The following is a 24,879-nucleotide window of genomic DNA, read 5'->3' as shown; positions in this document are numbered from 1 at the left end:
AAAGGTACCTTTACCAACATCTGGAATGCTATCTCAGTAATACACTAAGCTTTTCGAAGCTCAGGCAAGGAGCTGGGGTGACGCGTGGGCGAAACCTCACGGCACAGGTGCACCCAGAACACACCGAGCAACACACCATGGTGGCACAAAGTTTTTTGGCCAGGAAGTCTGATTCTGTCATATCACAAAACTCAGCTATAATGAGGCAAAACAGCCCATCCATAGCACCTAAACATCACTGGTTTGCAGGAAAAACACACAAGCTCTCACCCCTAAACGGTCCTGTGAAGCGCAGTCAGAACAAGACAAAGTTTCATTTTCTATTGTGTTAATAAACAAAGCAGCTATGTTTCGTGAAAACAATGCTTTTGTCTCACTACACTGAAACATAAACCCCTGAGATTAAGAAAGTTCCTAACAATTGACAACCTGGACATGTCCTTTTTGACTACGCCTTGAGGCAGCCTGGCAGGACAGTTTCCCTCACCTACAAAATGCCCCGAGAAGTTCCCAGAACCACCTTCACACCAGGTGGCTCCAGCAGACGGGTTTCTGCTTTCCCCCCATCCAGCCCAGCGACAGCACCGAGCCCCAGCGCAGCACACACCATTAAAGCACAGCGGACACCTCTAAGGGAGAGCAGAGAACTTACCTCCCTGAACTGCAGCCTGGAGGCATTTCCACCACCTCTTCAATCTGCAACAGCACCCCTGTTGCTCAGCTTTCAGAATCTCTTTTGGTTAAGGTACGGAGGTGCGAGCAGCATGGCAGGGCAGGGCAGCAGAACAGACACAGGTATTCATGGTGTCGGTGCAGCACTGTCAACTCAGGATATTTTTTTTTTTTAATTTTCTCATCCCATTCTTTGCTCACCGCCAGCCGCAGCCAGACAAGCTTAGTTGCCTTGGACACCTGGATAGGACCACAAACATCACAGCGCATCTTCCACCATGACCCCCCTGCCCACCTACCAACAGCAACGGAGAATCAAAACCTTCCAAAGCGCAACCACTACTTCGTTTTTTCACTCCCCCAAACCATTCGCACTTCACTACCTTTGTGCTGTTATTCAGCAGCGAGCTTGGCACAGGGTATTACAGCACCTGGCACGTCTCACCCACTCCAGCTCGGGTTCCTCACGTGCCCTCCTCTGTTACCAGCCGCTGGGAGAGCTGCTGCCGTGCCCAAATACTAAAGAGGCAAGTGTCTAAAACAGGCACGAGAGCTCTGCTCACCTGTCTGAGGGCAAGATGTAAGAGACTGAATACTGGTTAGGGAAAAAGAAAAAAAAAAAATATATATATATATAGATATGTAAGTGAAAGGAGACCTGTGGGAATCCCCACTTCTTCCTCGCAAACCCCAGAACTTTGGTGCCATCAAAGGCAGCTAAAAGCACCAGCAGGAGTGCCTCCTACCAGAGCAGCGTGTCAGCAAACACGCGTCAGTGCGATCCTTATCCGTGAGGCTTTCTAGTGAACAGACGTCCCTAGAAAGCAGTCACTATAAATACAGTTTTCCTGAATATCATTACTGATCCAGAAGTAATGAAATAGCAGATAATATGGCCCCAGGGTACAAATCAACCACCTACCCTAATGCATACAGATGGAGCTCAACAGCTCTTCTGCTCTCCCATTACCAGAGTGAAATGGGATCTCTGAGACACCACCATGGCAAAGCAGAAGGGAAGCTTACTAATGAGTGGTGTTTATTTCTGATTCTTCAGAAAAGGCTTTTAAATGCCGCAATCAGAAAAAGAAAAATCTCTATTTTTATGCATAAAGATGAGTAGACACAGCTTCCCTTCACAGAACCAAGATAAAAAAGCAGAATGAACAATCTCCTGCTCCGCCTTGATTTTGCAGAAAAGCCTTTGCTGAGAACAGTGTCTAACTACTTTTTGTAATAATCAACGATGAAACTTTACCCAGTCCCTCCAAAGAAAGTAGCAAAACTGCCATGACTTACAGCAGGGTCATGCTCCTCTTGTTGATGTTCACATCAGTTCAAGCGGTAACTTCCACGATGCTCTAAAACCGACTCGGCAAATGCAGAAGGCACAGCAGGCACAGAATCTCCCCACTTCCATCCTTAGGAAAATTTAGCACTTGACACCAGGAGCTACTCCCGCAAAGACGTGACGTTTTGCATTGTGAGCCGGTCATATCCCCACACACCAGCCCTGCCAAGGCACAGCGCCGCACACCCGACGGATCCGCACCTGCCTGCTTTGAGAAGCATCCCGGTACTCAAGCGTGTTGCTTCAATGCCACCTCTCTCATCTTCGCCATGACGCTACTTAAACTCCACTGAAATCTTTCCAGAAACTAAAGAGTTCAGCACTTTTTTCATCGGTTCGCTCAAAGTTTGAAGCTTTTATGATGCAAGCTGACACCCACACAAGGCACCTGTGTGGCACAAGGCACAAGAAACAGCAGCTCTTGCAGTCACCACGTCTTCTCTCACGCACTTTCAGTGACACCTGGTTCTAACAGGTACGTGATCCCGGCTCACACAACAGACATCCCCCGCACGGCTTCTTTCAGAAATTACATTCTCAGGAAATCAATTCTTTAAGCTGATTTTTTTGTTGTTTTCATTAGAGGAATTAAACAATGTATTTCAATTATAGGAAAGAGCTGGAGGCAGCGGTCAGCGAGTACTTTTTATGACCCTCATCTATTCTTTTAAAAGGCTTCTCCAGAAACACTCAGACAGGCGCATGAGTGGGAGGGAGGGAGCGGGGAGGAGGGAAGGAACATGTCCACAGCCAGTCCTCATTCATACCTTCACACAATAAAGTGCAAACTCCATACGCTCTGACCTTGAACGAATAACGGCACACAAAATATATAAAACACCAAGCACTACAAATTAAGCAGAAACGTTCACAATAAAGAACGGTTAAGGAAGAAGCGTATTGGAGTTGCCTCACTTAAAATTGCTGATTGAAGAATCGATGGAGGGAAAAAGACAACTCGACCACATTTCGGTATTGTGACCGAGGGTGGGTGGGTGACAAAGTGTGATTCTATAAGCCATCCCGCATGACAAAAGGCGCAAACCCCCGAAGAGGCAGCTCTGCCAGCAGAAGCCGCGCTACTTTCCAAAGCTCTCCGGCAGCCGGGAGTTCACAGCAGTTCCGCACCGAGCCGGAGGCAGCACCGCTGCCCGGAGCGCTTAATATCTATTCAAACTTCGCCTGCTCCACGGAGGGGACGGCGCTCCGCGACCACCCGCCCGCACCCCCGCGGGACCCGGGGCGTCGCGGAGGCGCCGGGTGCGGGCGGCCGGGGCTCCTCGCTGCGGAGCGAGCCGAGGGATCCCAGCCGGAGCGCTCCCCAAAAAACCACCGCAACTTCTCCCGCGCGTCGCGACCCGCCGGACCCGTGCTCCCCCCCGCCCCCGGATCCTCAGACCCACCCGCTACCCCGGCACCGGGGCGGCCGCACCTCCACGCAGCCCGGGGCGCGACATCCAGCAGCGGCGGCGGGAGCTCTGCGGTGCCGGCGCCGCGGGCGAGCCCGGGCGGGCGGGTGTCGGGGGCGGCGCCGGGCGCTCCGCGGGCGGGGTTCGCTCGGCGCGCAGCGCGGGCGGAGCGAAGATGAGGAGGAGGCGGCGGCGGCCGCGCTCCCGTCCCGGCACGGCCGCCAGGGCTGCCGAGAGCTCCCCAGCCGCTCCGCTCCGGCGGCGGAACCGGCGCCGCCTGGCGCCCTCTGCCGGGAGAGCGGGCGGCGCCGCCAGGGGGCGGAGGGACCGGCCGCCCCGCCCCGGGAGCCCGGCGGGAGAGTCGGGGCGCGGGTTGGGGGCGCGGCTGAACGCGGGGGGCTCCCCCGAAACGCGGGGGGCTCCCCCGGTCCCGGCTGCCGCCGCCGTGCCGGCGCCCCCGCCCCGGTAACGGTCGCTCCGGCTGCGCCTGCAGCTGCAAACCTCGTGGAGCTTTAACCAACCCTGGGAAGTTGTTTCTTAGGCTGTTAGATAGAGAGGGAGTATTCTGCTTATCTTATTAAATACACGGTAGCTCTAGAAATTAGGCAATATGGGGTTTAATTGTATGTTTAGCCCACCCCAAAATCCCAATATTGGGTTTTTCACCAACCCCCTCATCCCGTTGGCTGTGCAGTGTTGAGGATACTTCCAGCGATCCATAACCAGATAGAATCATAGACTCATACAATCATTTCAGTTGGAAGAGACCCTCAGGATCACCGAGTCCAACCATAACCTCACTCTAGCACTAAACCATGTCCCTAACAACCTCGTCTAAACGCCTTTTAAACCCCTGCAGGGATGGTGACTCCCCCACTGCCCTGGGCAGCCTGTTCCAATGCCTGACAACCCTTTCTGTGAAGAATTTTTTCCTAATATCCAATCTGAACCTCCCCTGGAGCAACTTGAGATCATCACTAACACATTCTCTACCAGCTTTGCCCAAGGAACATTACTCCCATTGACTTTCAAAGTCATCTAAGTCATATTTTCAGGAATTTAATTAGTATAAGAGATCACCAAACTGGCTGAAGTCCTTGATTAAGGAGGGAATATTTATCGATCGCAGGAAGAGGAGGCAGGGTGGGTACTGAATCCATCACTTTTTAAATACCTGCAGTGAATTATCTCAGTTTAGTTTATCTGCGCTGTTTAAAAATTCAACCAGGCATTATTCAGTGCAACCAATATCTTTTTATACAAGCAGTCAGTAAGTTTAGGTGTTATTCAGGACAAATTAATGCATATACCCAGCTTTGCAAGTACTAGGTGACTGTACACAATGAAATTACTACAACATTTACTCCAGCTTTCACACAGTTCTTATTTCTGCATTGTTAAAGAAGGTTCATCCTCACACTGTGCAGTGTGTGAAACTAATTACAACTACTGAGAATGAGAAATAACTCCACTGACATGAGCTGGTATAAATGAGTGACAATCAGGCCCTTTAATACATGACCTTTGTGCTAGCGCTATACCCCAGGGATAACCTATTCAGGCTCCGAAAATTAGCTCAGCAGATGCTTTCCATTCAACAAGAACAATGTCTATAATGTTTTAATGGACATAGTTGTATCACTAGTGCTTCTCATTTTTCTTTGCAGAAATATGAAATATCGGTAAATCCTAATGCAAGGATTGTTCATATCACCATAGCATCTACAGGCTCCAAATGAAAACAAAACTTGGTTGCGTTACATTGTGCATAACAAAAAAGTGTTTCTGCCTCAGAGAGCTTACATCTTACAAAGGCAAGAAACAGCAGAGAAAAACTCATAGAATCATAGAATAGTTCAGGTTGGGAGAGACCTTCAAAGGTCATCTAGTCCAACCCCCCTGCCATGAGCAGGGACATCTTCAACAACCTTCACATGAAGGCAGAGAGATGTGATGATATTTCTCACAAGCTGTAAAAACCGGATCAGAGGTTGAAACACAAGTTTCCTGCCTCTAGGTTCAGTTCTGCCCATTTCTCTCATCAATTATTAGGCATCGTCCTGGGAGTTTACTGGAGAAGGAAAGTCCACCAGAGATTGCATCCCAGCTAGTGAGGAATGTTCCAAACTAAGTTTTGCGAGGAAAGTTGTATTTGCCAAAGACGATATGTTTTTAAAAGGTTTTCTCTCAGGTGTTTCTCAGGTCAGAGAGCCCCACCACAAATGTCCAACATGAGGAGCAGAGGGCACCCACCGGGACTGCACCAGCCCCAGCTTCGTTTCTCTGCTGCCTGCTTCTTTTTTCCATTGAAAGTTTTAAAAGGTCTCATTTTTGTCTGTCACAGAATGGAAAACACCTCTTGAAATATCAGGAGTTTTTCACAAGTGACACTTCTTTTTTTCCTGACTGGCCCTGGACGATAGGCAGTTACACTCCGTCTCCCTTCCTACAGCCCTCGCGTTGTCGTCTGCTGGGAACAGCTGCATTTTGCACCCCGTGGTTAATCTGGAGTTGAAGCAGCCGGGAAACTGCACCGCTGCAAGTCTTGGCTTAATTTGCCAATGTAGAGTTTGCATTAATGCAGCTAATACAGCATCTGGGTACAGAAGCCTGAACTCCCCCCAGAAGCAGCAATGAAGAGTCCTCGCTGTCCTACAGCCAGCTGGGCGCCGGCTCCCTTCAGCACACAGTTTGGCTTTAATTCTCTTCCTCGAGACTTCAGTTTTCCACAAAATCTTGATGGAGGACTTACATTTACCTAAAAGATGTGTAAGAAATGAATATGGAGTGAATATGTAAGAAATACATGAAACAAACTGCTTTTCTCAATTTGAGTAGAAAAGCTGGAGTAAGAGACCAAGAAGCAGCAACAGGGGAATAAAAGCGCAAATGTCGAGCATGAAGGAGCTTGGAACTCAGAGTAACCTGTTAGGCTGTTTTTTAGCCCAGATCACTTGTTTCTTCTTGTTCCTACTATTCGTGATCCTCTTGTTACATGGCTCTCACCTGCTTTGTGGGGCTCAAAGACAGAAAACTGGTACCCAGGTACCGTGAGTACTGCAAGCATTAATCCAGCTCTTGCTCATGGATGACTAGCTCAGCCTAAGAAGGGAATAACAAAGCCACTTGAATGACAGCTTGGATCAAGTTCATAATGACCTGGTTTGTACAGGCCAGGTGTTATGTAGATTGGAGCTTGTTATTGTGCAAAATTTTGGCAAGCTTTGCGATGCAACAGCCAGTTCCAGCAGAGCTGGGCAGAAAGCCACCGACTACAGGCAGGTCTGTCTTCAGCAAGATGGGCAAAGAAGCCGTCTTTTTCTGTACTCGGTACCTTGGGGATGTGAACCTACCTGCCTGCACGGCATCTGGAATAAAGCTTCTAAAGGAACAGGAAACAGTTTCAAAACATGGAATTCCAGGCTTCAAAACAAAGAGGAAAGCTCGCATAAAAATGCATCGCCAAGTTTACTGACTGTTTCTTAGGAAGCAAAAATTCAGAGCAAAACGGTACAAGGTAACAAGCCTCCCACTACAGCGTTAATAGAAAGTGAGCAAACTGTGTGACGAAATGTCCCTATTGATATATTCTGCATTTGTTAGGAAGTCTTCCGTATCAACTTTTATGTTGGCTAAAAGTAGTTACTAGAGTAATGCAGATGAAGAGCTACTGAAATCAGGGCCAACCTGTGATTTGTTTTCTCACTCTACCATTTATATGCACACACTATGATTTGTTACTTAAGCTAGTTGGGCTTAAATTTTATTCTTTCTTTAGGTAGCCATTTTTTAAAAAGAAGAAGATACCAAAAAACTAAACCAAGGAAAATAACTTGGGTGCTATTTTTGTAATAATAATTAATCTTGAACTTTCAGGAAATCTGAATGCTTTTCACCAATACTCAGCATTTATTCCTGTGCCCAAAGTTAATAAAAGAGACTTTACAAATCGGATCAAAGCCAGTTAGATGAATTGATCAGGTTTCCAGTTTTTGTTATAATGAAGACTTTGTAGGCATAGTGGTAGTGATGTTTTTACACCATACCACAAAAGCTAGTACAACTCTGGAGGAACAAAAAAAAAAAAAAAAAAGAGAAAATTGTGAGCTATGTCATCTTTACCAAGATATTATAACTACAAATAAATGACAGCTTTTTCCATATATGATGTATGACATTTTACTGTAGCAGTATCAACTTTCATGTTGAAGTCAATGGCACCAGAGAAAAGAAGCAGAAAGCCAAACAGCTAATGAATGCCCGCCCCAGTGGATCTGCAGCCTAAAGGCACAGCTCTAGACAAGCGGTACATACAGGAGTAGGTGTGGTGAGTTGGGCTTTAATGCTTCATGGAAAGGCGGGTTACAAGGAGTTTCATGAATCTCTCATTGTTCCAGAATTTACACCAAGGTTTAGGAGTTATTTTTAATAGTCTATTAAAAGCTGGGATTATAAGAACGCGAGAAAAAAGAAATTACCCCCTCATCCTTAGGGGCAGTGCCTCAGAAATCGATGCTAATGAACAGACTGCAGCATACGGAAGCTTGCATTTCCCCCGCTGCACCAATTTTGTGCATTCACCAGGGACGCTGCAAGTGCCATCATGTGTAATTAGAAACAGGGAGGGGGGGGAAAAGGATATCATTCATTCACACTTCTCATGGTGTCATTTCTTTGTGGCAGACTTAACAGCGATTAAACTAGCATTCAGTTTAATACTAGTCCTATTAAGGACCAAACATAATTTATTTTTAATTATGGAGTTATCAAGACACCAGCGTAATTGATGGCAGTCCTGTTGTGAACATATCCTTAGATGATGACTTCTTTAATAACGGAAGAAATGCATACAGGCAGGATATTTATCTTTACTAACATTCTAGTTAGAGCATACCTCTGAGAATAGGTACAGCCAGTCTTAATGTTGCTTTAAGTCCAAGCCCATGACCCATTAGTGAGTACAATACCCCAAATCCCAGTGTGCAGCCCTGCCCGAACCTGAAATAGCTGCTGAACCAGGGTTTGAAATCCATCCTCCCTGTGGTGCGGACTTTGCAGGACATGCAGATCAGCACACCAGCCCCCTCTTCTCCACCCCCCAGCTGTCCCCTCTTCTTCTTCTCCGCCCAAGTTCTGCTCTTTGTGTCCCACAAACGGCAGCATTTCCTAAGGGACACACAACCACTCTTCTCCATGATTTTATTACACACCACAGTTCAAGGCACAGGTAGCGGAGGGTGTAAATTGCAAATCTGGGCTAATGAGCAGTGGGGATTTAACCCCATTGCATCGCCCAGTGGCTCCCTACCCACCGCATGGAGACTCGCTCCTGCTCGTCCCTCCTGTTCTCACTCCCCACTGTGCACCGTACCACAGGGGATTACAGGTGTTGAATATTACACAGGGAAAGAAAAAAACACCAAACCACACACTAACCTAGAGCAATCAAAGAGCTTTTCTGATAATGGGAGTGAAAGCAGAAAATTTCCACCGTGACTGACTGGTCTTGGCCAGCTTCTTTTGCAGACACGTCAGCAACCCGAGTGTTTGAGGAGGATTGGGGTTCCCTTTCTGTACCCAGCAAGCTCTATGACAAACAACAGCCATGTGGCCAGAGCTGTCCCTTACCATTCTACACATGGAAAATCTTTCCAAGGGCAAGTTAACTTCTACGAAAAACATTTGCACATTTACATTATTCACGCTCCAGAAGCGTGGGTTTGTGTTGATCACTGGTTGTTACAAAATAATTATAATACATTATCATTGAGACTTAAGATCCGATGTCCCACATTCCTTCCACCAAAAGAGAGCATTACCTACTTGTACTCTAGAACCTTTTGGGACGCACCGTCTGTCTGTATGTCTGCTAACACAACTAGATAAATACTGGTGCATGAAGATCAGAAAATGCTACCTGCTCTCATACAGACTTGATCTGTACAAGGGCTTTTTTCCTTGTCGCCAATCCCAGAATCATTTGCCCTGTTCAAATCTCAAGATCACCTTGAGTGTTATTTTTGAGAATGCAGGATCGGACCTTTTATGAATGATAGCTTGAAGAAGGAGGAATATTTACCAAATGCATAATCACTACGAATTATAGCACAGACCAGACCTACTGCAAAAGGCCAATTATCTTATCGGCTCGAGCCCCTGGAGTTTAAAAATGTGATATCCTTGTTAATGTTCAAGGAAACAAGATACGTTTATTGGTGTGTAAGAGAAAGCCCTTTATAAATACAATGGAGTGCTGGTTAAAGAAAACCAGGAGTAGAGTGCAGCCTGAAGCAGCACATCTGCCACCCATTCACCAGCCACAGCAGGGCAGCGATGCCACCTGCCCCGCCAGAGAAGGAAAGCTCCAGCACAGGCACTTCACGAGCTGTTAACCTTCCCTGATTGGAGTCTTGCTTTACACAAAGAGCTGCAAGTGTCTACTTGAACAAGGGCTTTCCTGCAAATAGTAACCACAATAATTTAGCAGCTGAAGAACCTGTCAAGTATTAAGGTTTTTGTGTCCTGAGACGCTACTTGTTTAGTAACAAAGGTGACAATAAGAGATGAAGAAGGCTCATGCTAGTGACTGATTACTAGATTTGAAATCTATCAATGACTATGGAGCAGAAAACTAAAATTCAAGATATTTTCTTATAATTTCAGTTTTGCTTTGGGGTTTTTTTTTCCTCTTTTTTAGTTCTTCTCTTCCACTGCTTTAATTAAGTGTTGAATACGATGTAAGGGATTTGCTCAACACAATCGATAATAGCATTCTGATGCTGATGTTAAATTGACTTGCTATTTTTAACATGCTGCTTAGTTATTGTCTATCATCCTTAGTCACACCTTGGGGCTCTGCAGATACGCACCATCATGGGAGATTCCTAAGAACGAGTTTGCCTCAAGGAGCTTGAATCCTCTCACATACTTCTGAGCATCCAAGCAAGAGACAAAGGGTAACTCCAAACACGTGAGTGGTGATAAGAAGTTTTTGCATGTAGACTCTGCAGAAATCTGGTTTGACTCAGCCACACTCATAATGAGCAGCTTTGACTTACTACCATACTTTACTTTAATCTTGTGAATATTTTACAAAGCTAACACCAGAAAAAAAAATCCACCTTAATAGTACTACAGAATACCTTGCTACAATTTATTATTTAAATGAACTGTGATTAAATTCCCTGTCATCATGAAATAGGAAAGTGTTCACACTATAGATGGCTGCAATTTTGAAGATAAAAAAAACGTACAATTCTAGAACAGAAACAGGGGGAAAGAACAAGCAGAAATTCAGTCAACAGCTTAATATTCAGCCATATTTTTCAGAATATTTCTCTGATTTCTCTTGCACTAAAAAGCAGTCATCACTTTTTGCCTAAGGAACCAAAGATGAGAGGGATGTTCAACTCAGCCAAGAGCCTTCTCTTTGTACCAGGTCTCTCCTTCTCCAGGGGCTCCCTGTTTAGTGCCTAAACATCACAGCGCTCTTCAGAATTTGTACGTACCTTGTGTACCTTTGCAAATGCCTGAGTATCTGTTCTATTTGTCCATACACACAAACACAATAAATGCATTATACACATTTTTCCATCACCTTACCAAGCTCTTCATAACTTTCTGAAATTGCACTTTTCCGCATCTTTGAATATCAAATAACATACTAAATTTAACCAATTTCCAATAGTAAGGATTCAATTCAAACATGATTCCTATCTATGTAAGTGGGATATATGTAGAAAAGAGCTAAAATAAAATTCAAGAACAGCCACAAAACAAGCTTGAAATTATTTTTGTTGCATTTTAAAAGAAGATTTCAACATTTTAAAATTATCCCCCAGTTTTTTCTTCTGTTGTATTTAAGGGTGATAGTGAATCTGTCTCAGGTTCCAGCCAAGCCAGGTGTGTAGGGTCATTGCTCCTGAAGTCACATCTCATTCCTACCCAGGCTGTCCTGCCAGAGACACGTACCCCAGCCCATGCACTTGTATTTGCAGCCTCCTTACAACATGCAGGAATTAGTTTGGTGTATCTGCTCCTCTCTTCTCTGCCACGTTTCTCCTGTTAAGGCTCCAGGTCGGTGCCGTTTCACAAATCAGGTAATCCGTGAAGCAAGTCACGGACGGGTCCTCCCACTTTAATAATTCACAACACCATCTCGTGCAGCAGACCCAGGAGTAACGGGGGAGCAACGGACCCAAACCTTTCTAAAGGCAACGATCGTGGGCTGTAGCGTGCCTTAATATCACCGACTGATTAAGGCAATGGTTACTGACTTTAAAAATGTTTTCCTCCCTCTGAAATCCTCATCTAGTTATTTCTTTCTCTGCTCTTTAATGATTTATTTTCCACTCTGGATGCATATAAAACATGCTGAAACAGTTTCCTTGAACCATGGTCTTACTAAGTTTCATGTTTGAGTGACATTTCTGTATTTTTTAAAGGACACTTAGTAGTTCTAGAACCTATACACATATGCTGAAATACCCCTTCTTTCACTATAGCCTTGGTTTTAGCACCATATCAGATGTATTTTCTAAGCAATGTGGTGGTTTTTTCAGATGCCAAGAAACAATACAACTATTTTAGGCAAAGTAACGTCACTTCCTAAGGACATAACTGACTGCTGGTAGAACTCTCTGAACTTTATATTAGTCTGTGTTGAAGAGCTGCAGGATTAGTTATAATTAACTGTCATCATGTCATTTTTCTCCCAGCCACTCAGTACTAAAAATTTTTTTTAAAGGCCACCAAAAAATCCTAGCAGCAACCATGATTAAATGTCTCTGTTTCCTACCCCAAACTTCATTTTTAACTCACAGAGCTCACAAGCTCTTCTCCACACACCCCTCAGCTTTCACACAGATACTTGGGCCTTGTCTACCACACATAAAAATAAGCATTTCTAACAGCAGCTAATGAGTTAGATGTACAGAAGGTGTAAGAGGCTTAAGACAAATATTTAATATTAAATAAGTGCTTTCTTTCTAAACCATTTACACTCCCTCATTTAATAGTTTTGTGGATACCTACTGCTGATTTATTCATTTGTATTACTACAAGGAGCCTGTTAGAGCTTGCAGGCACACATTCAAAAATAATTTAAAAGGACATGGATTCATCAGTGAGCCAATGACGACTAATGGTAATTCACCAGATGAACCTGTGCCAACTAAAAATAACATAAACCTACCTACAACTCAGCTTTCTCCCAGCATTTTAAAGAAGGAGCACCTAGAACCTGCCTTCTATGCGCAAACCAAAGCTGTAAAAAGTTTCATCTATCGATAGAGAGAGAACAACGGGGTCAAATCTACCATTCACTCAGACGTGAAGAAGAGAAACTTTACTATATAATTAAATCTCAGTAGCAAGTGATGAGGAATTTCATACCCGGGATAAAATAATTGCTCGTAAAAGTCACCAAAGGAAAAATGACGTGGTGGGTTGTTGCCAGCTGCTGGGGAGAAGCAATGGCTTTCTTTACCATGTCGCGCATTTTCTGTCGATGACTGCATGTCCCCATGACTCCCCTAGACCTATGCCTGACCTTCAGAAATCCTTCAAAACCAACTTTGTGTGTTTGGGGGTATTGATTCAGTTTAAAAAGTGTTTGTTCCTTGATAACTACATTTCCCATTCAACACTTCAGGTTACCAGCAGTCGCAGGAAGCTCCAAACTTGGTTTTGTACCTTCAAACACTCCCAGTTGCCAGGCAAGTTCTAGAGCAGCCTCCCCCATTCTGTGTCTCCCAAGGAATGAATCACAACAGGTGAATGAATCACAACAAGCCACCAACTTTTCTTCTCTTCCACTTTGCATTATTTCTGGATATAATGCAGGAGCACCTAATGAATTAAAAACTTTTTTCTTTTTGGTTTTGTATCTAGAATTACATGAGCCAAAATGAAAATAAATCGGAGGAAACTCAGTGCTTCTCTGACTCCTAAAAAGGACAGACAGCCTGGCTTAAATGAAGTTTTAGAGGAAATCTTAGCGACTCACGTGCAGATTTCATTCTGTCATTCTCGAGAGAAAACACGGTGAGGAGAAAGGGAATAGGAAGAGGAACTCACGGGCTATTTCAGTTTAACTTAATCCCCAGACACTAGCAAGAGTTTCATTTGTAGAGGACCAAAAAGGAATTTTTCTCCTGGGTCGTTGAATGTTAATCTAAATTCATTCACGCTCCTCTCAGCAGGCAGATCAAGTCCATATGACTGCCAGCAAGTGCCCGTAATTTGATTGATGTCTTCTCACCCATCTAGAAATCCGAAAAGAATCCTTAAAAATGATTAAATACTTGATTCCTAGAAGCAAAAGGAATGAAAAAAACCCCTGCATGGCAAGCCCACTGGGTTAGGTCCTGAGGTAGCTGGAAGTCCGCTGCCTTCGCTGAGCAAAGCAGAACAAAAGTAGTTTTAAAGTTGCATTTGCGCTCACAACCACGGTGGTGGTGAGAAGGCATTTCAGCCCCAGGCACAGTAAATTTATTTCCCGATCTGACAAGCACCAGCGAACATTTCCCAGCCTGGGATCACTGGAGGGCTGGCTGCAGCTGCCGAACGCAGGCTGGGACCTCTGCACACCCAGCGACAAACTCCCTGGGTACCTGGGGAGGCAGAAAGGGACCTTAATATGGGGCAGAAATGGATCTCTCGACTTAGAAACAAGGATTTCAGAGCGATATTCATAGCGAAAGCTAAATTTTTAACCATAGCAATGTGGTCATTCGCTCATTTTGAGGGGTTAGTTACATCCATGAATTTGCATAGAAGGATGATGGTTACTTAACAGAGAGTCTTTTTAAAAGCTAATCAAAAAAAGAAGGAAAAAAATGAAGACTAATGAGACAAACTCAGAAGACCACTTTTTCTATAAATGATTTATTAGAAATGAAATAACCTGGAAACCAGGATTCACAATCTCCCAACCAATCATCCATTTCCTGCAAAGTTGCTGTCTTAACCTGCCAAAAGAAATCAAGTGTAAAAATGTAATGAAAGAAATGGCACCTTCCTCTTGGACTTAAAGATAGTGTTTAGCTGTAAAAGTATAATCTAAAAATAAGCACTGCTGCTCACTAGTCTCATTGTATGCTCAGATTCATTCTTCTTCATTTAATAGGAAATTGATCTAATATCCATTTGGCATCCAGTAAATCTGTTAGCCAGTGGAAATACACTATTTTAATATTTGTAAAAAATATTTCTTTGCAATAAGGAAGGAAGAGACATCTGGCAATTAACTAACATGCACAATCCATGTCTTCCTAGGCTGGCCTTATTTCTAGATTGCCAGCACTGCATATGTCAAACAACCTCAGTTGGAGGCAAAAACAATTGTTAACATGAAACTGTGAAATAATGTATACATATAGGAACAGGCAATTTCAACTAATGTGCCAAAAAAGATGAGATGATTAATGGTCTAATTATAGCATATTTATAAATGTTGCAGTAAACCCAGTTTCCTTATGTGAGTGATGCCTTGGAAGTGAAGGTGCCTCAGTTATCTGCTCTGTGAGCAGTGGCTGCCCAACACTTTTAGTTGCAACGTACATGGAAGCTAAAGAGTGACCATCCTCTCAAATGGTAAATGCCAGACATTTATTGGTCTGAATATCAGTAATTCTGAGAACTCTTCCTTGAACTGTATTCAGCAGCATCTGAGGACCTCCCTACAATTAGTAATAGCTACTACAGGCTCAACACGGCTATAATATTCAGCAACCTTCCTTCCCTCTGTGAAAATGTTTGGATGCATGCACTTGCTCCAGAGTTTAAAGTTGGACTGCCAAGCATTTAAGGACCTAAAGCAGAAGAAGATTGCATAGTGCTGGTTGAGTCATATGCGTACAAAAATGTTACTAATAGAAAACATATGCTATTAGAAGTTTGTAGGTTGAAAGGAAAAAAAATCTCCACGTTTTGACAGTGATATTATTACTGTGCCAAAGGTAGCAGCTCAGACGTGTACGCTGATCCTGAGAGAGCCACCTCTCCTCTTGGCATTCACTTCATAAATAACCCTGCAGAACAACCAGGCACATCTTGTCACATAAAAACAAAGATGATCCTTTGTTATCTGCATTTAGATCTTTCCAGGCAGGAAAGAAAGGAGAGAGGAAACTTCCTTTGGATCAGGTAGCTTCTCTGCTACTCATAACTTAGGCATGCATTGCTCATTTGAAACAGAATTGTTTTGGTTGGAAAAGACCTTTAAGATCATCAAGTCCAACAGTTATATGTAGGGATGCAAACACAAGGTAGGGCTAAAAATGCACAGCGTACCTTGCTGCCTGGGAAGCTCTCCACAAAAGACTAAATCTGCACTAGGCTGCCTGCATTCTGCACTCTGGGTATAAGGAGAGAAAAAAAAAATCATCATCTGCCCTTCAGACAGCTCTGGAAATGGTTGTGGGTCATACGAAAGAGCTCGACTTCTCAGCTCTCTGACAGGGTGCAAATTCAGCTGCTGCCTTCACAGTGGAACAGGGAGGAGGAGATAATGCCACAGCAGGATGTTCTTGAAAAACTTCTTTTTGCTCCTGTGATTGCACAGATTCTGCTGCTGCAAAGCGTTACCTCACACAGACAGGCTAGTCGGCAAAAAACTAACTATAGTGATCAATACGAGCCAAGAATTAAACAAGGCCTACCATCCCAAAAGTACATTCACACTTAGTAAAAGGTTGACTGGAAAATATAGAGCATGCTGTGGCCCAAAAATTCCTTAATCAGTTTGTTACATTTCAGACTGTACCACGACAGTCCACAAATCAAGTGAAGGCCAAGGAGACTGAAAATCACTGACCTAATCGCAGGCTTCGGCAGTGGCAAAAACTCAGCAGTCACATCCCAATAAAACAAAAGCAGGATTAGCTGCTTGAAGCCTGTCTTATGATCACATCCAAGAGAAAACATTAGAAATAATGATAATTTACTTCTATTAATGTTTTCCTAAAGGGAGTTTCCATTTTACCTGCATGTGAAGTCACATTGGGGATGAGAACATTTTTCTCTGAAGCATCTCTCTTGTAAAGTGAGCTTTACAAGTGAGTTCAGACACTAAATATTTGTCTACAGGAAAGAAAGGATTTCCACAACAGCAGACCTACCACACAGTATAATCTTCATCCCGTAAAACCATATTAGATCAAACAGTTCTTGATGTTCTGGCAGCAAACTGATTTTGGTATCGTAGCTAGAAATAAGCCGAAATAAAATTTTTCATAGGATTAAATGACATAAAAATAATGTCTGCACCTACTTGAAAGACTGAGTTTAAATACTGTTTAAAGTAAAAACAAATTGTTGAGACATGTTTAAGTGCTCTAGCCAGATGAATCGCGGTCTGCCCAGAACTCCCACTAAATCTATTTTATCCAAAGAGCTGCATGGATCAAACTGACAGAAAAATATGCTGCTAAAACTGATCACATCAGTTGTTTCCCAACAGTGATCACTCCTCCTCACTGCATCTTAACGACACATCTTGGACCACTAGATTCCTCTTCAATACTTGCCTTCAAGTACCTTCCCTACTTCAGAACTAGCTGCACGCTATTTTTAAATGAATTAAAAGGATAATTTAGGCAAGAGTTTTGTCTAATTCCGTGAAGTCCCTGTGGACTTCATCAGGAATGCTAAACGCTTGAACTCCTGGACCCAAGGTGGGTTTTGCCATCAGCCCGTCAGCAGCTGGTGACCGTCACCCTGGCCCGGGCGGTCGCGGATCCGCTGCCCCAGGGCAGGAGCTTCGCCGGCAAAAGGGGCTGCAGGGTCGTGCCAGAAGGGGAAAACACAAATCCCCCGAACGCACAACATTCATTTTGCAAAGCAGAATTGCTTATTCTACCTTCCAGCTAATTTGAGGAAAGAGCGACTGTGACAAGAGTATTTAAGGATGAAAAGAAGCGCTTGTGGTTGTTGTCCAGCTTCTGGCGCCGTACGGGGGTACGAACAGCATCTGTGCGCCTGCACCAGGGCACACTGCAACCCCAGCTGCAATTAATGATATCAGGGTTTATTCCTTCATAGATAGACATAAAATAATAATGAGTATGGGGTTTGCCCGCTGATTGCAGCAGGAAAACTTGCAAGAGGTGACCATGAATACTTGCGGTGTATGTGCACGAAGGAAGAGAATTAACCTTGCCCACACTGCCTTACCTTTGACATCACCTGAACTTTGAGCAGCTCATTTGCCATTCATCTAAGTGGTCTTTCATCACCATTTTCTAGCACAGAATTTTATAATTATTTCCAATTACTGTCTATGAGATATGCAGCTTTCTGCACTGCAGTTATATTTTACCACTGAACTTTAAAACACAGATCTTAATTTAAAATATACTCTGCCAACTGCGTGACACAGCTACTCCAGGAGAGCTGTCAAAGAAAAATCAAGCACAAATATTTACCTCATTAGTAACAATAAAAAGATTGTAGTTAGCCAGGGACAATAAAAACTATCTGGAATCCTGTCAGCATCCGTCTGCTTCCAAAGAACTCAATCTTGCGATAATTTTAGAGCTACATGCAAAAATACATGGAGCTGAACTTCTACAGAGTAACTCTCTTTTTCTGCATAGTCCTGCAAGAGCTCTTCGGGATTTGCAGTGGCCAGTGAAAGGCATTCAAGCAGCACAGCTTGCCAAAAGTGTGTTTATTTACCATTGGACAGCCCAAAATGTTAGGTCCGCAATGGACCTGTTTACTCAGGCTGTGCTCTGTGTTATAATTATGATCATCAGCCCAAAGGACTGCTAAATTAGCAGAGCCAATAAAATCGATAAGATCAGGGGTACAAAGAGACTGGGGAAGGAAAGGATCTGCAAAGAAAACTATTTAGCATGACACAGCCGCCCTCTGCTTCTCTGCTTTGTTGACTCAGCAGCTGTAGTCGAACGTTGCTGACGGAGTGTTTGGTGTACGCCTTCAACATAAAGCAATGTACGATATTAAATGGAAAAGCTCTTGTCTTAGAATGAGACACGGCAAATCTTATAAGGTTTAAGGTATTTCCCTCTCTGTTTTTCACGGCCTTGAATATATAATGAATCCATATGAGAGTTTAGAGGGGTAGAAGTGGCATCATTTGTATAGTAGAAGGGCAGAAAAACGTCCCAAGGCATGATGTTTAAACGTGGTAATTAAAAATAGGCAGCTGAAGTCCAGGAGTTCAACTTTTATAAGTTTGTATATGTTGGTCTTAGGCAATGTGCTTTAAAACTTCCCTTCATTATTAAAAAAAAAAAAAAGAAAAAAGAAAAAAAAGAAAACAACCACCAAACCAACCAACAAATACAGCAAAACCAAGCAAAAAATCTCAACCTAAAACTAGGACTAGACTGAAAATTTCTTGCCCAGAAGAGAGCAAGGGAGAGAAGAACTGCTTTGCTCTTCATTTCTGTAGCTGGCGAGCTTCTCCTTTCAGCCAGCCTGTAAGAGCAAGGAGCAAGGGTGGCGTGTTTCCAGGAAAAGGGCACCGTGGTTTCTCACCTCTATATACTCTCATTAACTCTGATTTCCCACTCTCCGGGAAGCAAAAGACCAGGCTGTAGTTAAAGAAACTTTTCTGCCAAAGGTCAATGAAAATTTAGTTCCAAGGAAATAGTGCAAAAAACCCCCATCGCTCTCCAGTTCTCTCACCTTTAAATGACAGACAGAAACGTTTGGGGTTGCAGGGACAGGGTTTAGATACTTCTCACAGCACAGCCACTAAAACTAGGTCAATATCTGCTATTAAAAATACCGAAAGTATAATGCAGGATGGAACTATTAAGCTTTATCCATCTAGTAGAAATCAGTGGCTCACATGCACTTACCTGTACATGGCTTCTTAAGCTGTCAACTTTGGTGACTTCAGCCTATTTTGCTTTTTATTCTATACATGCTTAAAAAACACTACCTAAACACTGGATCCACAAAAAATGGCTTGGTGTAACAACAGGCTGAAATCAGTTAGAAGCTTTTACATTTTTTAATTTATTCATATTTAAATGAATTGTTGCATTTTTACATCTTTGGGGAAATCACGTACAATAAACTGCAGTGATCAAAATCAGCATTTAGTGAATGATGTCAATAAATAAGCCTCTTGTAAAAGGACACTAAAATCATAAGCAATCTTTCAGGTATCATTTCAGCTCCCATCGGGACGTGGCTGGAGGCCGGCATCTAGATATTGCTGACCTTCGGTTGTGACTCGGTTTATCTGGATTAGCATTGTTATTTGCTAGAACCTTAAAAAAACAAAGGGCTAATCGATACAAGGTCAAAACAAAAGTCTCACAGATGGCTTTGACCATTCCAAAAAGGTGACATCTGTCACCAAGAGTTACTGCGGGAGCTGGCGCAATGCTCCAGCCGCTAACACTGAGGACTTTTCCATGGGCAAGTTCCGCAGGCAACATCCACAAGCCATTGCCCAGGCATATTTCATGCCCAGTAGTGGGTTACGTGAACTGGCAGGTCAGATTGATCAACAGAATGAAAAATATGTTCAAAAAAAAAAAAAAAGGAGGAAAAAAAAATTCAGCAGAGCAAGGAACAGAGGCTGCAATGCTGGAGAGTTTTGTGAAGGAGTTTAACCCTTTGATTCTCTGTGCTCATTTACTCCAGCAGCTCATCCTCACTCCAAACACCATAACTGATGCCAGACAGGATAAGGATGAGGTTTCAGCTGTGTACTGACTCACATCTCAAGTAGTTTATTCATGTGGTAACAGTCACTCTGACACAAAACTTCACCTGCAAATGAAGTGCTCTTGTAGTAGACAAGAAGTACACGATACACTTCCCAGATAAAACTGCTAGAAAAATGGAGATGAGTATAATGGTTCACAGTGGATTTTTTTTTTTTTCCCAAGCCATGGGGATCATCATTTTTATATTCGTTCCATGAAGCCTTGTTATGAGCATAAATGGTCTTGCTCATGCTCTTCCAGGGCTGGGTTCAGAGTCAAGACGTGAGGTCGGGTCACCCTGCAGCCCCCACAGCATCAGAAGGGGACACAACCCCCAGAGCCCAGTTTGGGGAGCAGTAAGATTTGTCAGCACGCAAAACTCAGAGCAGGCTCTGAACGCTGAGGATCTTACATACCACCTAGAAGCATGTTCCCAAAGAAAGCCTTGAGGTACAACAGCATTCGAACCTGAAATTCAAACTCACCCTGGGATGTTCTCAAGAGAACATCCAAGACATTCAGAAAGCATTATATTCTATAAGTACTGTTAAGCCACATCTGTTTATTGCAGAACCATTATGCAGATAAGGATTCAAGCTGAACTTGACTGCCTTGGGGAAGGTCAGTCTCAGACTCAGCTCCTTGTATTCTGCACAAGGGGTTGGATGCCAAGAAAAAAGTTATCGGGTATTTGTTCAGAGAAGAAAGGAAACCGGAATGTTAGTCTACGTTCTGCTCTACCTTCTCACTCTGGGCATTTAGTAGCTAACGGAAGCTTTAGTTATCTACTTTGCACATTATATGTATTTGGCGATAAGATCTGCCCAATTGTTAAAATATTCTGCAGACAAAGAATCGGTCTATGAACTTCTGCTCTCAGAAAACGTTTCATAAAGCCTTTGGTTTTCATTTTTGTCATGGGGCAGGTAGGGAAAAATATGCTAATCAAAGACCCTAGAACTACAGCTTCTATAATTGGCAGCTCAGTATTCTCTCGTAGCCTTAATTTATGCGTACTATTAAAAGGTTAAAGTTGGTCACAGGTCTCCTGTGACTGTCATCTGTGAAATAATGCTGTTGGAAACGCAGTTTTGGCTCTACCTCGCTCCCGCCTGCAAATAAAACCACGCATATTCTGCACATCTTTCCCCCTGAACATTGACACCTCCAGCGACATAAAATCCAGCAAGCGATGTGACAGCTGCCAAGGTCAATAAGAGTTATACCAAACTGCTGAGTAAGTGCTGGTCACACAAATCAAAGCTGTATAAGGGCAGCTTAACATACACAAATCTGCAACTTATTCAGACTACTTTTTGGACTGCGGCATTTTTATCATTTTTCTCTTCCACAAAATGTTACATGATGAAATGCGACAAAGTCAAAGGTATTTCGTGAAATCTTAGCATTGTGTCCTTTGTGTCAAATTACAGATAGCAAAGTGTGTTGAAAAATACATTTAACATTTTTGAGAAACTTAACATTTAAAGGAGGGCAGGGCAATAATATGAATAAGAAGGTAAAAATAATGTAGCAGGAAATTTTAAAGCCACATTGGGCAATGCTATCTAATGATGACCCGGATTCAGCTATTCAGATGAATTCCTAAAAAAGGAATTCTGTGTCGGACGTTTTCAGGGGTACTTTAATCCTTCTGCCTTTCCTATATTTATCAAAATTGTTTCAGTATTCATTCGTGGCTGCATGTTAACTTCTAATTATCAAAACACTAGCATTTCCCAAGATGTTACCAATTGATTGGGAGGGATAATAAGGTATTTCTGGCAGACCCAAGGGTTAGACTGGATTTTATATCTGAACTCTTCACTCAAAGTTGTAGATGTAGGAACTGCCGTATCAGATCATCAAAACCTGTTGTGCAGTCATGAAACACAGGGACTTGGAACAATTGCATCTAAAAATCATTCTGAACCCCATGCCTTGAGCAAGGCCTTGTGAGCCAAACTGTGCGTGTTAGCAAGTATTTACAGCTGAGTTGAAAGCCCTGGAAATAGAAATTGTTAAGAGAAGCACTGTTGCAACTCTAACCGGATTGCGGTGACCAGTAACACTGCCGTAATTACAGTGCAGTAAGTGTTAAAAGGGGAACGAGGAGGAAAAGCTCTCCGTCATCTGTCAGGCACTTGCTTACTCCCGGATTTTTCTCTGAGGAGGATGACTAGCAGCCTCTGCAAGGGCTTCTCTCTTCCTTTATTCTATTTTCAGGCTGCTAATTGATCCTCTGAGGGAAGGTTTAGTCCTTTTAATGCCGTCTCTCCATTATCAGGGAGTCCGTGCGAGGGAGGCTGGAGGGGTGTGGGTGTGGGAGCCATGCAACCTTTCACGCCGGTCTTCTCCAGGATGATTCACAAGGCAGGAAAGTTTGAGACCCTTCCTCACACGGTGAGAAACGGAGCCCCGTTGCCTGCAAATAGCGTGGGGGTTGTTACTGAAGCACACTGCTCCGTTTGTTTTGCCTGAAAGGAGCCCGGCTGACCTAAATTTTCCAGGTGTGGGTGTGACAGCAGGTCAAGGAATAAGTGGACACTGAGACGGAGAGACCAGATTGTGTTGGAATAGTCATTATCTTGACTGACACGTTCATCCATGTTTGCAGAAACACAGCTAGCGGTTGCTCTGCTCCACAGTAGGACATTTTGATTCAGATAAGCAAAAAATAAATACCGGGAGAAGCATCCCTTGTGAGATATTACCTTTGCAGCAGCATAAAAATAACTTTGCAATTGCAAACTTTCTCTCATAATAGGGAATAGTGGGAGCGCAAGAAGCATTCAGCCTGGTGCAGTCAGCTGGTGCCGCCAGCCACACCACCGCACAGGAGACCGACAGCCTGCGCTGGTCTGAATAACAGGTTCATTTTATTGGAGCACTAACAGGCTAAAGAATAGTTTTATCTCGTGTTTCACTGTTTAAAAAGCAAGGCAGTTTTGCCAAGCAAAATGGCCCATGGTAAAGAAAGAAGTGTTTGTTTACTCGTTCCCTGAGTAAAGCATAGTTTAATTTAGGTCTAAGGCGCTATCCAGGAGACATTTCCATTCTTCTTACTCAAGGATCCTGTAGTTACACCTACAAATACTACTATCTTGTGAAATGGAAAGAAGATTTTTCCTCTTTCATCCATGACTCTTTTTTACTTATCTGTTCTCTCTGCCGCCAGCCAGAAAGCAATGCCTGGATACTTTTAGTTATGTACAGACCTTTTTGGTCAAGTGTCGGTTCTAACAGAAACCCATGGAAAGATTTCTACTCCGTTTCCATACGAAGTCAAAGCTTTGATCTGAGTTCAGTAAGACGCTTGGTTTTTAAGCATGCAATCTCTTTTTCGATAAGAATTTCATGTAGGATTTTCTATCATGACTTATTACTGTACCTGCGGACCTTTTTGCAACTCAATGCACAGATGGTCAGTGACAGGAAGAAGACTGAACACAAGCAGCTCTCACTGGGGCCATAACACATCACCCTCAGTATTTAACAGGGGAAAAAAGCTAATTTCGAGTAATAATCTCAGTCATCCAGTCATGTCTTAAGTCTAGTCAAGACTCTTTAGCTTTAGTTTGATCATTTTTATACATTTGAGGGACACTCCAGTAAGTTCTTAGTATAAGGACCACCTAAAATTAAGAAAAAAATCTCCAGTCTCTGGAAATCCTATTTATTTTCTTCTTTGGGCTTTGGTGCTGGTGGTGGTTGATTTTTGTTTTGGTTTTGTTTTTTATATAAGCTAAACAACCAATAAATACCTATTTTTGAACTAATTATATGTAAATTTCTGATAAACCCAATCATTAGATTATTCTCTTAGAATACATCCAGTTTTCATTCAGCATAAGGCAGAACTTTCAAATGGAATTTTTTATGGAATGTATGAAGCAGACAAATTTTAGTCTGAAGTGAAATATTAAGGTGTGCAGATTTTCTGCCATTCTCTTCAAATACCGTATGCGGTCCAACACTAATATAAGACTCATGTACAAGCACAAGGAATATGAACCCCAGAAACAAATTGAAAAGACAACTAAAAGACTACAGCATGTGACCAAATGCAGAAGTCTTCAATTTATAACCTACAGAGCCGCAGCGGTCAACGGAATAACTGCAGAGGGCCGGATTGGATTGAATTTCTTTTTCTCCAAAATGCAGAAAGGGGGTTGTTTCACTGTCTCAAACCAATTTGTAGGTATTTCTGGAGCTTCCACAGAAGACTACTGCTATGAAAACGATGGCCAGCAAACAGGAGCCACTCCTGGGGCACTAGAACAATTAGTGGGATTAACTCCACGCCTCTCAATCAACAAGCGGCTACAGGCGAAAATTCTTTCCCAACCCCAATCCACCGCGTTACTGGTCAGAAGTTGCTCCAAATGAGCACGGATGTCCCATAACTCCACCTTTCTCAATCGATAACTGGTTACGGGCCAAATCGTGATCATGTTCACACCAGTTTACAGATACCACGGCCACACTGGGATAGTGAATCACATCTCCGATTTCAGAGAAATGAAGAAATTACCATATTAAGGGATTCTTCTTTTTTTTTTTTTCCAGACACCCCCAATGAGAAGCCATCTGTTTCATGGTCTTTGGCAAGGATTTGTTTGAAACGGGATTTTATCCCTGGATTTCCTCTATCAGACAAATCTGAGCAGCAGAGGTAGGTTAGTGTTTAACTGCTGCAGAACTAAATTTAAGATGCAGTTTCTAGACACCGAGTGGTACTCATATCTTTGGA

At 43.2% G+C, this 24,879-nt stretch overlaps 1 protein-coding gene across 1 annotated transcript in view; it reads right to left on the bottom strand.

The window, feature by feature from the left end:
• The window catches only part of THSD7B (thrombospondin type 1 domain containing 7B), a 314,098-nt gene extending 310,586 nt beyond the window's left edge, over positions 1-3,512 (bottom strand). The window contains exon 1 of the mRNA XM_065637807.1: positions 3,456-3,512. The gene's annotated coding sequence lies outside the window, so the exon portion shown is untranslated. The remainder of the gene's footprint in view (positions 1-3,455) is intronic.
• Between the last annotated feature and the right edge of the window lie 21,367 nt (positions 3,513-24,879).

Source organism: Caloenas nicobarica, chromosome 6 (genome assembly GCF_036013445.1).
Source record: "Caloenas nicobarica isolate bCalNic1 chromosome 6, bCalNic1.hap1, whole genome shotgun sequence".
Lineage (NCBI taxonomy): Eukaryota > Metazoa > Chordata > Aves > Columbiformes > Columbidae > Caloenas > Caloenas nicobarica.
Note: the sequence above shows the minus strand (reverse complement) of the source record. Positions and strands in the feature narration are given on the sequence as shown.